The 17548-nt window shown below is 51.8% G+C and overlaps 1 protein-coding gene and 2 pseudogenes across 2 annotated transcripts in view; all 3 read left to right on the top strand.

Annotated features, from left to right (window-relative positions):
* LOC146431079 (protocadherin alpha-C1-like) overlaps window positions 1–17548 on the top strand; it is a 157125-nt gene that overhangs the window by 10550 nt on the left and 129027 nt on the right. The gene's annotated exons all lie outside the window — the stretch shown is intronic.
* On the top strand, window positions 2028–7183 carry LOC146431082 (protocadherin alpha-7 pseudogene; annotated as a pseudogene).
* LOC146431081 (protocadherin alpha-6 pseudogene) lies at window positions 11260–14722 on the top strand (annotated as a pseudogene).

The following is a 17548-nucleotide window of genomic DNA, read 5'->3' as shown; positions in this document are numbered from 1 at the left end:
TTCAAAAGCCCTGGAAATATTCTTCTTTTAAACAATGCAAGAATTATTAACACCCAAACCCCAGCTTTCTCCACTAACTCTCAAATAAGATTCTCATAAACAGTCAGTATCGCTTTTTACACTGGTATGCTCCCCAGCATTTCGGTTTCTCTCTCAGAGCATGACATCAATGCCTTTCCTATTTAGAGGTGTCCTGATTTCACTTTTGGAAAGGATATTGTTACCAGATCATTGTTATCAGATTTCTTCTGAGATAGCTGAAGCATTGCAAAACATGATGGGTAAGCAACAGATAGTTTGCTGTCTACCTTGTACATGATACTGTCAGTGTTTTGTGGTGCTGTCATTGCTGAGCAGAAGAAGTAAAATTTAAATGGGCCTTGAGGTTGGAAGTGAAACTGTGGCCTGTGGTACTGAGTAGGGCCTGGCCATTTCGTAGTGTGAAGGGGGTGGCCTTGAGCAGTGGCAAGACCTGTCTGTGGGAACTGGAAATCCTAGGGAAGAACATGGGCCATGACATAAGAAGACAAGAATTGGAGTTGATGTGTTTGTCTTGAGAATACTTATTCCAGTGTGGGGAATGGAGGTTGCCTAGGGAAATGAAGGAAGATTTCAGGATGAACATACAGTGTTCTTTCACAGTATCATCTCCAGGGTTCAAGGTGTCTTCGTTGAAGGTTTTATGTATCTTCAGATAGTTACATGGTTTCAAAATGCCAAAAATACCCTTTGAGCTTATGAGTATCTTCTACCTGAGACACTTCCTTGTGCTACTGAGTGATTACCATAGGAAATGTGTAAGAGGAGACACGATGCAGAATGCTGAACGTTCTCTGCTGAACCATTTTCTGCTTTTTTTGGCAAAGGTTTTAGTGGGAGGGTAGTGCTTCAGCCTGCTGTAGTTGAGTGGTGGTGGGCATCCATAGTCACTTACACATTCATTGACTTTGTTATAATGGTTCTTTGCTTCTCCTCTGGTGGGACCAGTAAGCCGACGCGATGAGAAGCTGGGGGTAATCTCTGTGTGTGCTTGTTTTCCCTACCTGTGCACTTGCAGAGTCAATCTTGGTAGCAGTGGTGTCTCCCCTGGACATAGTTAACTTTGATATGTGGTTATACACATCAAACCTTCCAGAGCAGCCCAGCTCTGGTGTTATATCATAATAATGTTATCCACCTTTTCATGTGGATATCCACACAGTTGATATTGTGAATGCACTTGCAATTTAGCATTTGGTGTGGCACTTCTAATAAAGTCTGTGTGGACTGAGATCGCAGCTGTCACAGCATTGATCACAGAATCTTTATGAACTCTAATGTGCAGCTCTGTGCTGTATCCACCTGAGATTGCTAAAAAGCACAAAGCATTCATGGTGAAATTCACACAGCTGGGAAGAGCCTGCCAAATGCTGTGCAAGTTTGAATCCCTTCATAAGTTCTTCGTGCCAATCATGAGGGGAGGTGGGGATAGGTGAAGGCCTGGGTTATGCTACAAATGAGTTTTCATGCTCCAAATGAGTTTTCGTTTTCATGGTCTGCCGTAGAGAGGCATTTTGTCTTCATGCTGTGGCGGTGATCCTCGAAGTGGCATGGAGGAGGCCTTGGGATATCCATTAAGAAGAGGGTGACTTTGAGGGTGAAGATTGTTCCTGGAAAAAATGGGGATGCTGTGTTGAACATGGACTGTGTTATTGGCGAGGAAGTGGAGAATGTGTGCTTAGCTGTGGAGATGCCATTTCCTGGGGCAAGGGATAATATGCAAGTAGAATACCTGAGAGAAAAGCTCACAACACACAGGTTTGCTTGTCTGGGATCCTCTCAGGACTTTCAGAAGTTCTCCATGTACCCATTTCTTGATGTTCTCCATGATTTTCCTGACAGAAATAAGTCACATACACAACTGTCATACACAACTTGGATCACTCGCTTTTGATGGGAAGTGGTGTTGATGAAATAGAAGCTTTTTCAAATTTTGATCATGTTTGGCCAGACTTCTATGTGTTTGTCCTTGGTTTATTTCCTGCTTGGTCTTGCTAGGAAGAGGATGAAGTGCCCTTCAAGAAATTGGCAAACCTTGTGTTTAAATATGATGGAATGGAATCCTTTTGTTTTCTTCTCTCTTCTTACCAAAAACTTCCATCTCTCTTTTTTGCTTCTCTTACATTAGCAATGTGTTGGTAACAGTTGGTTGAATGCAGACTGATGAATTTTGTCATGTCTCAGGTGGTAGATTTTCCAGCAGTTTTTCATCAGTGTAGGGGGTGCTTTCCGATCTCCTGTGCTGAGGTTGATGTTGAGACAACATCCATAGCTTTCCAGTGTTCTTCCTGCTTCCCCTGTGGTCTATGCAGTGATTTCAAAGCTCTTGCAAAATGTGGTTTATTGTTCCCTATCAATCTTCCCCAGAAATCTCTGATAACCCTAGGAAAAAAAAGAAAGCCAATTGCTATTTCCCCATTTCCTGCAAAGGTTTCCTTTCTGAAAAAGCAACCAATGATGCTGCAGGTAAGTCTCTTGTAGTTAAAAAAGATGAGTGTGTAAGACAGCTGTGCTTTTGTTCCTGTTGAGTCTTGGAACCTTCATATTGGATTGACCAAATGTTCCCTGGACTGGGAGTTGAACTTGCTGATCCTTATGGGTCCCATCTTAATTGAAATATTCTATGACTGGACCAGCAAAGCACCCCTGCTTATTCTGTTCCATCTGCTTGCAGGCACAGTGTGAATCAGTGGCGGCAAGCAGAGATGGAGGAGGAACCCATATGTATTTTTCAGAGCGGACGTGTTGGGAGTAGATGGGATATTCTCATGCAAAATGCCAGGGTGCTACCTTTGCAGCTTTTGGTAGTGGAGTAGGCTACTGAGTGAGCGGTTTTCCATTGGGACTAATGCCCCTGGATGCTGCTGTGTTGTCCTGGCAGAACACATCAGTCTGGAAGGAGAAGCAAGAGCTTGGCTTTCACCATGGATGTGATAAACGAGGCCAGAGAAATAGGTCTTCACTGATATACATAAAGAGCACTCAGGAGCTGTAGTGTTCCCATGCTTTTCAGCCTTCATGGCAGATTGGTGCATTGTGCTCCATTGGGTGTAAATTCGGGATTGGAAAAGTCTCCTGGGTTTTTTGAGTTTTTGGGGCCTTTTAGCACAGATATTGAAGTATCTGGTACTTGGGTTTGTGTTTCAGAGCATGATGCATTCTCTTCCTTGAGAGGAAGGGGGCTAAGAGTGTGGTCTTTTTGCTGAAGGAGAGGTGAAGTGGCCCTCTGTCTGTCCTGAATACACTGGAAAGCAGGACAGTTGTTCCTCATCTGGAGAGATGGAAGACGGTGGAGGAGAGGAATGAGAGCTCTTGCTTTTATTCCGTGATTCATGGTGAATGTGATGCAATAGCACAGAAAACACGAGTAAAAAAACAACGGAGAGAAAAAGACAAGAAGAGAGAAGGGAGAGGACAAGGAAGAGACGTTGACAAGAAATAGGGGAAGGAAGAGAAGGAAGAAGCATTGCAGGCAAGGAAGAGAAACAAATAACAAAAAAAAAAGAAAAAGCAATGGAAGAGCGAGAAAGGCAGAAATTACAACAAAGATCACTAGTGCATCACTGATAGTGTCATTGCACACAGGAAGGGAGGAGGGCAAAAAGAAGGACTGAAAGAAAAAACTAGAGGAAGGGAAAGAAAAAAAAGGTAGAAATATAAGAGAATATAATGACACAAGGATGCAATGAAGAAGGCACCGAAGACTACAAAGAAAGAAAAAACAGAAAGGCATTAAACAGCGCTCACGGACTGTACCTGTAAACACAGAACGGAGCTGGTCCCGAACAGCACCTCCCTTGACTGGAGCACCTCCGGGGCTGATGCTGCGTGTCCGGCTTGAATGTTTCCATCGCAGTGTGTGAGGAGAGTGGAGAACGGACATGGGGCAAAGAAAAGAGAATGATGAAAAGAGAAGGGAAAGGTCGTAAAATATAGGGCACGGAAGGGAAAAACGAGGACATGGAGGAAGGAGAGGGACAAGAAGAAAAACGACAGACAAAGAGAAAGGAGATTATACGGGGGGAGGGGGAAGGAAAAGAAAAAACAGAGAGACAATGAAAGAGAACAGAGAAAAGAAAGAAAGATGAAAGAGTATGAAGAGCAGGAAGGAAACGTATATTTGCAAACAAAACCACCAAGAGATACGAGAGGAAAAAAAAAAAAACCACAAAAGAAAACACGAGATGTAGAGCAAGACACGGCACCGGAGATGGCTGTAACGAAGCAGAGGCGCGGGCGATGTCACGGAGCGTGTGAGGCCGCAGAGCAGCGCACGGTGTCGCTGCAGGCTCAGGAACGGCGTCTCGGCATCTCAGCGGCTCCGCCCCGGTGCGGCGGAGAGCCCGGCTGTGAGCGCGGGGGGGCGGCGCAGGCCGGGCAGCAGAGCCGGTGCGTCTGGGCAGCGGCGGGGAGCCGTGCGGGGCTCGGGCGGGGGCCAGAAGCCACAGCGACAGAGGCGGCAGCGATGGGCGAGCATTGTTGTCCGTTGGTGGTGCGGGTACTGGTGCTGCAGGCGGCCTGGGCGCTGGCGGGCGGGCAGGTGCGCTACTCGGTGCCGGAGGAAGCCAAGGCCGGCACGGTGGTGGGGCGTCTGGCGCAGGACCTGGGCCTGGAGGCGGGCGAGGCGGAGGCGCGGCGGCTGCGGCTGGTGGCGCAGGGCCGGCGGGCGAGCGTGGAGGTGAGCGGGGCGAGCGGCGCGCTGCTGGTGAGCTCGCGGCTCGACCGGGAGGAGCTGTGCGGCAAGAGCGCGCCGTGCGCGCTGCGGCTGGAGGTGCTGGTGGAGCGGCCGCTGCGCGTCTTCCACGTGGAGCTGGAGGTCACCGACATCAACGACAATGCCCCCATCTTCCCCGCCGCCCGAAAAAACCTCAGTTTATCAGAGAATTCCCCTCCGGGGTCTCGTTTCCCACTGGAGGGCGCGTCGGATGCAGATATCGGATCGAACGCTCAGCTCTCCTATACGCTCAGCCCCAGCGAGCATTTCTCTCTGGATATACAAACATCGAATGAGGGAAATATTGAACCTGAACTTGTATTAACGAAATCTCTGGACCGCGAGAAGATTCCCGTGCACCGATTGGTGCTGACGGCGAGTGACGGGGGCCGGCCATCTCTGACGGGGACAATGGAGTTGGTGATCTCTGTGCTGGACACTAATGACAATGCACCCCAATTCAACCAGTCCGTGTATAAAGTGCAGCTGCCAGAGAGCGCTGCTCTGGGAACTCTGGTAACGCATGTGAACGCCACGGACGCAGACGAGGGAATGAACAGTGAAGTAACTTACACTGTAACTAATTTCGTTCCCCCAAGTGGAAGAGATGTGATTTCCATCAATCCGAAGACTGGGGAAATTCATCTCACGGGCGCTCTTGATTTCGAAGAAGTCAATGTATTTAATTTTCGTATTGAAGCCAGGGACCAAGGAACACCCCCTCTCTCTGGCCATTGCAAGCTGTTGGTGGAGGTACTAGATGTGAACGACAACGCGCCGGAGGTGTGGGTGACGTCGCTGTCGGTGCCGGTGCCGGAGGACGCGTCGGTGGGGACGGTGGTGGCTCTGCTGAGCGTGTCGGACCGGGACTCGGGGGCGAACGGTCGCGTGCGGTGCTGGGTGTGGCCGGCGTCGCCGTTCGGTCTGGAGGCGACGTTCGCGGGCTCGTACTCGCTGGTGCTGCGCGAGGCGCTGGACCGGGAGCGGGTGTCGGAGTACGAGGTGGAGGTGCGTGCGGAGGACGGCGGGGCGCCGCCGCTGCGCGCCAGCCGCGGCGTGCGCGTGCCGGTGTCGGACGTGAACGACAACGCGCCGGCGTTCGCGCAGGCGGTGTACACGGTGCTGGCGCGGGAGAACAACGCGGCGGGCGCGGAGCTGGCGCGGCTGTGGGCGCGGGACCCGGACGAGGCGGGCAACGGGCGCGTCAGCTACTCGGTGTGGGAGGGCGGCGTGGTCGGGGCGGCGGGCTTTTCGTCGTCGTCGTCGGGGGTCGGCGCGGGCGTCGGGTGGCGTCCGGCGTCGAGCTACGTGTCGGTGGACGCGGAGAGCGGGCGTCTGTGGGCGCTGCAGCCCTTGGACTTCGAGGAGCTGCAGGTGCTGCAGTTCGAGGTGCGTGCGGTGGACGCGGGGGAGCCGCCGCTGTGCGGCAACGCCACGGTGCAGCTGTTCGTGCTGGACGAGAACGACAACGCGCCGGCGCTGCTGCCGCCCGCGGGCTCGGGGCCGGAGGCGGGCGCCGTGGCGGCCGAGCCTGCGTTGGCGGCTTCGGCAGTGGGAGCGGGGTCGCGGTCGGTGTCGGGCACGCTGTGGGCGTGGGCGGCGTGGGGGGCGCCGGCGGGGCAGGTGGTGGCGAAGATCCGCGCGGTGGACGCCGACTCGGGCTATAACGCGTGGCTGCGCTACGAGCTGTGGGAGCCGCGGGGCAAGGGCCCGTTCCGCGTGGGGCTCTACAGCGGCGAGGTGAGCACGGCGCGGGCGCTGGAGGAGGCGGACGGCCCTCGCCAGAGGCTGGTGATCGTGGTGCGCGACCACGGCGAGCCGGCGCGCTCGGCCACGGCCACGCTCAGCGTGTCGCTCGTGGAGGCCGCCGAGGCGGCGCTGGCCGCGGGATCGTCGTCGTCGCTGTCGGGGCTGCGTCCGGCGGCGGGCGCGGAGAGCGGCTCCGGTGCGGCGAGTGCGGCGACGAACGTGTGGCTGGTGGTGGCCATCTGCGCCGTGTCGAGCCTGTTCCTGCTGGCCGTGGTGCTGTACGGGGCGTCGCGCTGGGCGCCGCGGGCGGCCGTGCTCTCGGGGCCCGGGCCCACGACGCTCGTGTGCGCCAGCGAGGTGGGCAGCTGGTCGTACTCGCAGCGCCACAGCCGCAGCCTGTGCGTGGCGGACGGCGCGGGCAAGAGCGACCTGATGGTTTTCAGCCCCAACTTCCCTCCGCCGCCTCCCGGCCCCGCGGCCAAGGACACGCAGCCGGAGCCGTCTGCTCTCCTGGACACGGTCAGTGGCACTCCCTTGCTCACCTCTCTGTGTATTCTCCCCCTCTCCTGCCTCTTTTATCTCTCCCGCTGGGAACGCTCTCCTGCGATCCAGGCTCTGTTCCCACGCCTCGAGGGTGGTGGGTGCTTGGCAGATTCTTAAAAAATGAAAGCGCTTTTGTACGTGCTGCCTATTCCTTGTTAGGAGGCCGCTGGGTCTTGCTGATGTGCACGGAGGACTTTGCCTAAGTGAAGGTCTGTCGCTGTTGAGCCACTAGCAGAGTAAAGAACCCAGTTCTCAGTGGCAAGAAGGAAAAAGACCTTTATTGTTTTGATTTCATTATATATATAGAGTTTTCAAAGGTCTCCCAGATTGGTCAGTCAGAAACCTCCCCCTAGGCGTGATTGGCCAGGTCTGCACCGTCCAGATCTTGGGACACTGTTTTTAATAACATCCAAACTTTATTTATAAAACACAAAAGGAATTCTCATGGGAAAGACCTGTGCTTGCCACAAAGGTCTAGAGGCACCTCTTTGATATTACATTCCGCAGCACAATTTTTTTTCGTTGTGGATATTAATTTTTCTCCCCTAAAGTTTAATCACTGCCCTTTTCGATGGAAAGTGTTTTCAGGTGTCAGCTTTGCAGACAATGCTCTTGCTTGCTGGTGTGTAGCACTTCCACCTGGTCTTAGTGAAGGATTGCAAACCAAGGAGGCTGTGCTGCTATTAATTCCCCAGGCACCATGTACCGTCCTGTTGCCTTTGCTGACTGCTGACCGTGATGGTATCACATGTGGTTTCTTTTCTGTCCTCATCTTCTTTTTCTCTACAAGAGCTGTGAGAACAGGTGACAATTTAGATTTCCAGTCTAATGCATTTTCAAACTGCATAGTGTAGTTTCTCCATTTCTGTTGGTGTAACAGAATCATGCAAAATGCAAAGGTCTTCTGGAACTTTAGTGGGGTTTTTGTTGCTGATTTTATGGTTGGTTTGATTTGGTTTTCCCTCAGTTTTTGTTAGCTGTTTACCTTCATGTCTGGACAGGAGGCTTGATGTACACTGACCCGTTTTGACATTTTTTCAATATTTACATTAGCAGCATCCTTACAACTTCTGTGGAAATCCTGTTTTCAACATGAACAAAAGAAAAATCTCAACCATTTTCTCCTACATGGTAGACGTAATTTACTCCATTGCTGTGCTAATCAGCATCTGGGTTGCTCAGTCTCTCTCTGACATCACTGCCCATTGTCATGAGAGCTGTCCTGACCTGAGCTCTGCAGTGAGTATTAGTCTCAGACCTGTAACATTTCCCTCTGGAACTTCTGACCTCAAGGTGCTGCTACAGAGTCTGATGAACCCACTGATAGGGATGCCATCTGTGTGGTTTTTACAGAGTTCCAGTTTCTGGGAAGGGTAAACAAAGCTCAAATTGAGCCTTGGGATGAGAATCTGTGACGTCACAGAGGTGAATATGGTGGTGGCACTAAGTAGGGCCTGATTATGTCCTGATGTGAAAGGTGACCTTGAGCAGTTGGAAGACTTTTGTGAAGGAACTGGCAATCCTTGGCAAGACCATGGTCCATGTCATAAGAGAGGAATGGGAGGTGGGAGATGATGCCATTTTCTGGAGAATACAGGTTGCAGACTGAGGAATGGAAGATGCCTATAGAAAAGCAGGAGACAGGATGGGCACAGAGTGTTTCTTCCCGGGATCCTTTCCCAGGCTCCAAATTGGAGTTGGAGTCACTCTAGATCTTGAGATAATATGTAGTATTGAAATGGGCACAAGTCCTTTGAGGTTGTTAATATCTCCTATCAGAGACAATCCCTTGTGCTGCTATTGGCCTGATGTGTAATTCATTGGATAAGCTGGTAACACTTGGACTGATTAATATTTTGCTGCTCTTTAGGGAATGTTATCGTGGGGGGACAGCGCTACAACCTGTCTGTGTGTATTCTAGAATGTTTAGAAAAGCTTCCACAGAATTTGCTCTGGTGGATCTGTGCTCCTCTTCAGGCACGATTTTTAAGATCAATTGAGGTGATCAGTGTAATCTTGTGCATTCTTCCCGTCTATCCAAGATGCTGCTGAAACTTGCATTTCAATGCAGCCGAATGGGACCTTTTGTTTTATTCTCTTCTGTATCAAATTGTTCATGCTTTTGTTTTGATGGTTTTGTTTCTTGTTTGGCTTCTTTCCTGTTTCTCGTTGGCATTGTGGCAGATATTTGGGTGATTTCCCTTCAACGTGTGCAATGTCTGTTCCACTCTCCTGAATTAAGTTTCACTTTGAGGAAATGTCTGTAGCTTACAGGTCTGCTTCCTTCTTCTCCTGTGAGAGAAGTGCATAATGGGCACTGCACACTCTCCAGTTTTTGTGGAACATAAATATTTTTTTTTCTATCCAGCTTCTCAAGAAACACTGGTAGTGTTAAGGGTAAATATCCTTTAAAACCAACTTCCTGCCAAAAATATTTATTTTCTGAAAAGGAACCCACTTAAGAAGAGGTAAGTCGTACACTGAAAGTGGGTGCGTTTGAGAGAGATGTACTTTAGTTCCTGTTCAGTTGTGGCATCCTTTTGTTGAATCACCGGAATGTTCACGCTACTGGACCAACACAGCATCGTTGGCTGCTCTCATTCCTTTTCTGATGCTTCCAGGCACAGCCTGAGTGGGTGACAGCAAACAGGAATGGAGAAGGGACCAAAATCCATTTCACTAAATATATTTGCAGGAGGTCAAGAGGGTGTTCTTAGTGACAACGTTGTGGTGTTACCTTCACGGCTTTTGTTTGACTGTGTGTCAAGTGGATCATTCTAATGTGAGTTAGAGATTTTCCGTGGGGCCTAATGCTCTTATACATCAAGATTATTGGTGTGTTGTCTAGGCAGTGAATGCCTGCCAGAAAGGAAGAGAAGAACTTTGAACATGCAGGTGGAATGTGAGTCAGGAAGGATCGATGTATGTCAAGAGTCCTCGGGAGCTGTGGTTGCCCAGTCCGTTTTCAGCAGTCTTGGAGGATTGTTGTGCTGAACTGTGATGGGCTTGAGTTCCTGAATAAGAAACTGTCCTGGGTTTGGACTCTTTCAAGTCAGTTTGTACAGATGCCTCAATACCTCTGGCTTCAGTGGGTGTGTCAGAGGGTGGTGGAAGCTGTTCTTATGCAGAACTGGAGGCTGAAGAGTGTGACCTTTCTCCTGAAGGGAGGAAAGTTGCAGTTGCATGAACGGCAAGTAAGCTGCTCACTATCCACATGGATAGGAGGTGGTAGGAAAGAGAAAGAACTCTGCCCCAAGGGCACGTCCATAGTTCGTGGCAAGTGTGTTGTGTTTTTTTAAAGTTTGTTAAAGGAAAGAATGTTCAGAAGATATATAACTATGGAAGTAGAAAAGAAGGGGAGGCAATGATGAGAAAGAAGGAGAGGAAGGGCAAAGTGCAAGGAAGAAGGATATAAAAAGAAGGAGATTAAAGAAAAAAAAGGGGACGTGAAGGAATCTGTTCAAAGAAGAAGAAGGAGATGTATTCCCAAAGAACATGTCCATTTTTAATTGCGAGGATTTGGAAAATATTTCAGTTAAGGAAAAATAAAAACATGAGAGCAGACAAGGTGGAAACACAAAAGAAAGGGGGAAATACCTAAGACAGGGAGAAGCAGGAAAGAAAAGACATAAAGAATGAGGAAAGAGAAGGCAAAGAGGAAGAATGGAAGGGAAGGAAACACCAGAAGAAAACAATAATGAAAAAAAGAAAGTAATGAGCCTTTGGAAATAAATATAAAGCCAGAACAAAAGTGTGAAGTGAGGAACAGAATGGAAACGTTAAACAGACTATAAAAGAGCAGACCAGCATGCAACGACCTTACCTGAAATCGTTGAGTGGAGCTGGTCCCTGAGAGCCTTGGTTAGAAGATTACACTCAGGCGGTAATACCTGATAATTAGCGGTGATGACTCCGACTTTAATGGTCCCCTCCGGGGGCAGGAGAAAACTGAAGCCGTCCCAGATCGCCTAAAGTATAGAGAAGGATGGAAAGAGATAGGATAGGTGTGTAAAGAATAGAGGGCGGCAGAACCAGGACGAACCCAAAGACAGGGAATGAAGCAAGAAAGAGAAAACGCTACACAGATTAAAAAAAAATAAAAAGAGAAACGAAACGTGATTAAAACTAAGAAAATTAAAGAAGCAAGCAAAATAAAAGGCTAGAGAAGAAAGACGAGGAAGAAATGAAGGATCGATTAAACAAACAAAAAAACTAGGATTAGATAAGGAAGAAGAAATAACGAAAATCAAGGGGAGCACGGAAGGAAGACACGTCAGTGGAGATAGCCGTAACGGGACTAAGGCACGGGAGATGTCGCGGAGCGTGTGAGGCCGCAGAGCAGCGCACGGTGTCGCTGCAGGCTCAGGAACGGCGTCTCGGCATCTCAGCGGCTCCGCCCCGGTGCGGCGGAGAGCCCGGCTGTGAGCGCGGGGGGGCGGCGCGGGCCGGGCAGCAGAGCCGGTGCGTCCGGGCGGCGGCGGGGAGCCGTGCAGGGCCCGGGCGGCAGAGCCGGTAGACAGACCGGTAGCGGCGGCGGCGATGGGGGAGCGTTGTTGTCCGTTGGTGGTGCGGGTGCTGGTGCTGCAGGCGGCCTGGGCGCTGGCGGGCGGGCAGGTGCGCTACTCGGTGCCGGAGGAAGCCAAGGCCGGCACGGTGGTGGGGCATCTGGCGCAAGACCTGGGCCTGGAGGCGGGCGAGGCGGAGGCGCGGCGGCTGCGGCTGGTGGCGCAGGGCCGGCGGGCGAGCGTGGAGGTGAGCGGGGCGAGCGGCGCGCTGCTGGTGAGCTCGCGGCTCGACCGGGAGGAGCTGTGCGGCAAGAGCGCGCCGTGCGCGCTGCGGCTGGAGGTGCTGGTGGAGCGGCCGCTGCGCGTCTTCCACGTGGAGCTGGAGGTCACCGACATCAACGACAATGCCCCCATCTTCCCCGCCGCCCGAAAAAACCTCAGCATCGCTGAATCATCCGTTACGGGGTCTCGTTTCCCGCTGGAGGGCGCGTCGGATGCAGATATCGGATCGAACGCTCAGCTCTCCTATACGCTCAGCCCCAGCGAGCATTTCTCTCTGGATTTACAAAAATCGAATGAGAGAAATATTGAACCTGAACTCGTTTTAACGAAATCTTTGGACCGCGAGACGATGCCCGTGCACCATTTGGTGCTGACGGCGAGTGACGGGGGCCGGCCATCTCTGACAGGGACAATGGAGTTGGTGATCTCTGTGCTGGATGCAAACGACAACGCCCCACAATTCAACCAATCGGTATATAAAGTGCAGCTGCCAGAGAGTGCTGCTGTAGGGACGCTTGTGGCGCGTGTGAACGCCACGGATCCGGACGAGGGAATGAATAGCGACGTGACCTATACCATAACGAACTTCATTCCCCCGAGTGGAAGAGATGTCATTTCCATCCATGCGAACACTGGAGAAATTCATCTCACGGGCGCTCTAGACTTCGAAGAAGTCAATGTATTTGATTTCCGTATTGAAGTGAGAGACCAAGGCTGGCCCTCTTTGTCGGGGCATTGCAAGCTGTTGGTGGAGGTACTAGATGTAAACGACAACGCGCCGGAGGTGTGGGTGACGTCGCTGTCGGTGCCGGTGCCGGAGGACGCGTCGGTGGGGACGGTGGTGGCTCTGCTGAGCGTGTCGGACCGGGACTCGGGGGCGAACGGTCGCGTGCGGTGCTGGGTGTGGCCGGCGTCGCCGTTCGGTCTGGAGGCGACGTTCGCGGGCTCGTACTCGCTGGTGCTGCGCGAGGCGCTGGACCGGGAGCAGGTGTCGGAGTACGAGGTGGAGGTGCGTGCGGAGGACGGCGGGGCGCCGCCGCTGCGCGCCAGCCGCGGCGTGCGCGTGCCGGTGTCGGACGTGAACGACAACGCGCCGGCGTTCGCGCAGGCGGTGTACACGGTGCTGGCGCGGGAGAACAACGCGGCGGGCGCGGAGCTGGCGCGGCTGTGGGCGCGGGACCCGGACGAGGCGGGCAACGGGCGCGTCAGCTACTCGGTGTGGGAGGGCGGCGTGGTCGGGGCGGCGGGCTCCTCGGCCTCGTCGTCGGGGGTCGGCGCGGGCGTCGGGTGGCGTCCGGCGTCGAGCTACGTGTCGGTGGACGCGGAGAGCGGGCGTCTGTGGGCGCTGCAGCCCTTGGACTTCGAGGAGCTGCAGGTGCTGCAGTTCGAGGTGCGTGCGGTGGACGCGGGGGAGCCGCCGCTGTGCGGCAACGCCACGGTGCAGCTGTTCGTGCTGGACGAGAACGACAACGCGCCAGCGCTGCTGCCGCCCGCGGGCTCGGGGCCGGAGGCGGGCGCCGTGGCGGCCGAGGCTGCGTTGGCGGCGGCAGTGGGAGCGGGGTCGCGGTCGGTGTCGGGCACGCTGTGGGCGTGGGCGGCGTGGGGGGCGCCGGCGGGGCAGGTGGTGGCGAAGATCCGCGCGGTGGACGCCGACTCGGGCTATAACGCGTGGCTGCGCTACGAGCTGTGGGAGCCGCGGGGCAAGGGCCCGTTCCGCGTGGGGCTCTACAGCGGCGAGGTGAGCACGGCGCGGGCGCTGGAGGAGGCGGACGGCCCTCGCCAGAGGCTGGTGATCGTGGTGCGCGACCACGGCGAGCCGGCGCGCTCGGCCACGGCCACGCTCAGCGTGTCGCTCGTGGAGGCCGCCGAGGCGGCGCTGGCCGCGGGATCTTCGTCGTCGTCGTCGCTGTCGGGGCTGCGTCCGGCGGCGGGCGCGGAGAGCGGCTCCGGTGCGGCGAGTGCGGCGACGAACGTGTGGCTGGTGGTGGCCATCTGCGCCGTGTCGAGCCTGTTCCTGCTGGCCGTGGTGCTGTACGGGGCGTCGCGCTGGGCGCCGCGGGCGGCCGTGCTCTCGGGTCCCGGGCCCACGACGCTCGTGTGCGCCAGCGAGGTGGGCAGCTGGTCGTACTCGCAGCGCCACAGCCGCAGCCTGTGCGTGGCGGACGGCGCGGGCAAGAGCGACCTCATGGTTTTTAGCCCCAACTTCCCTCCGCCGCCTCCCGGCCCCGCGGCCAAGGACACGCAGCCGGAGCCGTCCGCTCTCCTGGACACGGTCAGTGGCAATGCCTTCCCTGCTCGGCTCTCACCCCTTTCCGCCCGGTAACCACCCCTTCTGTCCTTGCCCCCTGTGCAGTTTTTGATTGGATCCAGCCTCACTTTCCATGGCCGCCGTGGTATGAGTGGTTGACAGGTGCTTAAGGATATCAATGGCAGCTTTACATCTGCCCTTAGGGGGAATACAGGATTACTGAGACACCCCGGAGCAGTTACGGTCCGCAGCTGCAGTTTGCTGCTCTGTGTAACAATTGTTTTCTTCTTGAATGGAATCACTGCCAATTGCGATGAGCGCTGCCTCAGGGTGTCAACTTTTGAAACAAGGTGTGCTGGTGTGTAGCATTTTCTCCCGAGCTTGCTGAAAGAATGCGATATAGGCAGGCTGCAGGTGACATTCCTCCCGGCCGTCCATTCCACCTTATTGTCTTTGTTGACTCATACTGTGCCTGTTTTATTCTGGATTTTTACCGAAAATCCTCTTCTCTCATTTCCCTTTGCAAGAGACGTGGTGCAAGTGTGGCAATTTGGACTTCAAGGAAAAACCTTCTCTTTTTTAGTCCCTCTACTAGCGTACTTAAGAATGTGATAAACGCAGTGTATAGTTTCACCATGTTCTTTTTCGTGGTATCTTCTTGCTTTTCTTAGTAACAGAAGGATTTGGGCAGCAGAGTGTGCCCTAAGGTCAGTGTTACAACGGGAAAATTTGTTTCTCTGCCTACTGCCCCCCCTACTCCCCCACATTAGGGATTTGTGTTTCTCTTCAGAGAAGTATCATGGAACACATTGTCTAGTTTTTCCCTTTTTCAAATTTGTATCGACAGCCTCATTGTTTCAAAAGCCCTGGAAATATTCTCTGCATCAAACTAAGAAATATTAACACCCAAATCCTAGCTTTCTCCACTTAATGTCAAATAACATTCTCATAGACGGTCAGTATCTCTTGGTACACTGGTATGCTCTCCAACAATTCAGATTCTCTCTCAGAGCAAGATATCAATGCCGTTCTCATTAAGAGCTGACCTGACATCACCTTTGGAATGAATATTGTTACCAAGTGATGTTTTCTGAGATAGTTGAAGCATTGCAAAACATGATGGGTCAGCTACAGAAAGTGTGCTGGGTGAGCTGCAGAAAATGTGCTGTCTACCTTGTACGTGACACTGTCTGTCAGTGTTTTGTGGTGCTGTCATTGCTGAGAAGGAGAAGTAAAATTTAAATGAGCCTTGAGATGGGAAGTGAAACTGTGGCCTGTGGTACTGAGTAGGGCCTTGCTATTTCGTAATGGGAAGGGGTGGCCTTGAGCAGTGGCAAGACCTGTCTGTGGGAACTGTAAATCCTAGGGTCATGAGGTTAGAGCACAATAAGTGAAGTCGATGTGTTTGTCTTGAGAACACATGTCCCAGAGTGGGGAATGGAAGAATGAAGCAGGATGAACACATAGTGTTCTTTCACAGGGTGATATCCAAGGTTCAAGGTGTCTTCATCTGGGGGCTATATACATAGTCAGATAGTTACACGGATTGAAAATACCAAAAATACCCTTTGTGCTTATGCATTTCTTCTGCCTGAGACAGTTCCTTGTGCTACTAAGTGATTACCATAGGAAATGTGTAAGACGTGATACGATGCAGAATGCTGCCTGTTGTCTGATGAGCCATTCCTGCTTGTTGTGAGAAAGGTTGTTGCGGGAGGGTAGCACTTCAGCCTGCTGTACTTGCATGGTGGTTGGCATCCATAGTCACTTCCACACTCATTGACTTTGCTATAATGGTTCTTTGCTTCTCCTCTGGGATCAGTAAGCGGATGTGATGAGAAGAGAAGGTCGGGGTAATCTCTGTGTGTGCTTGTTTCCCCTTGTGCACTTGCAGAGTCATTCTTGGCAGAAGTGATGTCTCCCCTGGACATAGTTAACTCTGATATATGCTTATACACATCAAACCTTCCAGAGCAGCCCAGCTCTGGTCTTACATTACAGTAATTTTATCCACATTTCCATGTGGATATCCGCACAGTTGATATTGTGAATGCACTTGCAATTAAGCATTTGATGTGGTACTTCTAATAAAGTCTGTGTGGACTGAGATCACAGCTGTCACAGCATTGATCACAGAATCTTTATGAACTCTAATGTGCAGCTCTGTGCTGTGTCTGCCTGAGATTGCTAAAAAGCACAAAGCATTCATGGTGAAATTCACACAGCTGGGAAGAGCCTGCCAAATGCTGTGCAAGTTTGAATCCCTTCATAAGTTCTTCATGCCAATCCTGAGGGGAAGTGGGGATAGGTGAAGGCCTGGGTTATGCTCCAAATGAGTTTTAATTGCTGGTCTGCCATGGTGGCACTGTGTCTGCATACTGTGGCAGTGATCCTCTAAGTGGCATGGAGGAGGCCTTAGGATACGCATCAAGAGGAGGGTGACTATGAGGGTGAAGATTGTTCCCTGAAAAAATGGGGATGCTGTGTTGAACATGGACTGTGTTTTTGGCGAAGAATTGGAGAATGTGTGTTTAGCTGTGGAGATGCCATTTCCCGGGGCAAGGGATAATATGCAAGTAGAATACCTGGGAGAAAAGCTCACAACACACAGGGTTGCTTGTCTGGGATCCTCTCAGGACATTCAGAAGTCCTCCATATCCCCATTTCTTGATGTTCTCCATGATTTTCCTGACAGATGTAAGTCACATACACAGCTGTCATACACAACTTGGATCACTTGCTTTTGATGGGAAATGGTGTTGATGAATAGAAGCTTTTTCAAATTTTGATCATGTTTGGCCAGACTTTTACGAATTTCTCCTTGGTCAACTTCCTGTTTAGTCTTGCTAAGGAGAGGATGAAGTGCCCTTCAAGAAATTGGCAAACCTTTTGTTTAAATATGGTGGAATGGAATCCTTTTGTTTTCTTCTCTCCTCTTACCAAAAACTTCTTTCTCTCTTTTTTGCTTCTCTTACATTAGCAATGTCTTGGTAACAGTTGGTTGAATGCAGACTGATAAATTTTGTCATGTCTCAGGTGGTGGATTTTCCAGCAGTTTTTCATCATTTTAGGGGTTGCTTTCCAGTCTCCATTGCTGAGGCTGATGTTGAGACAACATCCATAGCTTTCCATTGTTCCTCCTGCTTCCCCTGTGGTCTATGCAGTGATTTCAAGGCTCTTGCAAAATGTGGTTTATTGTTCCCTATCAATCTTCCCCAGAAATCTCTGATAACCCTAGGAGAAAAAGAAAGCCAATTGCTATTTCCTCATTTCCTTCTAAGGTTTGCTTTCTGAAGAAGCAACCAGTGATGCTGCAGGTAAGTCTCTTGTAGCTAAAAAAGATGAGTCTCTAAGACAGCTGTGCTTTTGTTCCTGTTGAGTCTTGGAACCTTCATACTGGATTGACCAAATGTTCCCTGGATTGTGAGTTGGACTTGCTGATCCTTATGGGTTCTATCTTATTTGAAA

Source organism: Lichenostomus cassidix, chromosome 13 (genome assembly GCF_008360975.1).
Source record: "Lichenostomus cassidix isolate B80296 chromosome 13, HeHo_3.0, whole genome shotgun sequence".
Taxonomy (NCBI): Eukaryota; Metazoa; Chordata; class Aves; order Passeriformes; family Meliphagidae; genus Lichenostomus; species Lichenostomus cassidix.
The sequence above is the reverse complement of the archived record's forward strand: the minus strand, read 5'-3'. Positions and strand labels throughout refer to the sequence as shown.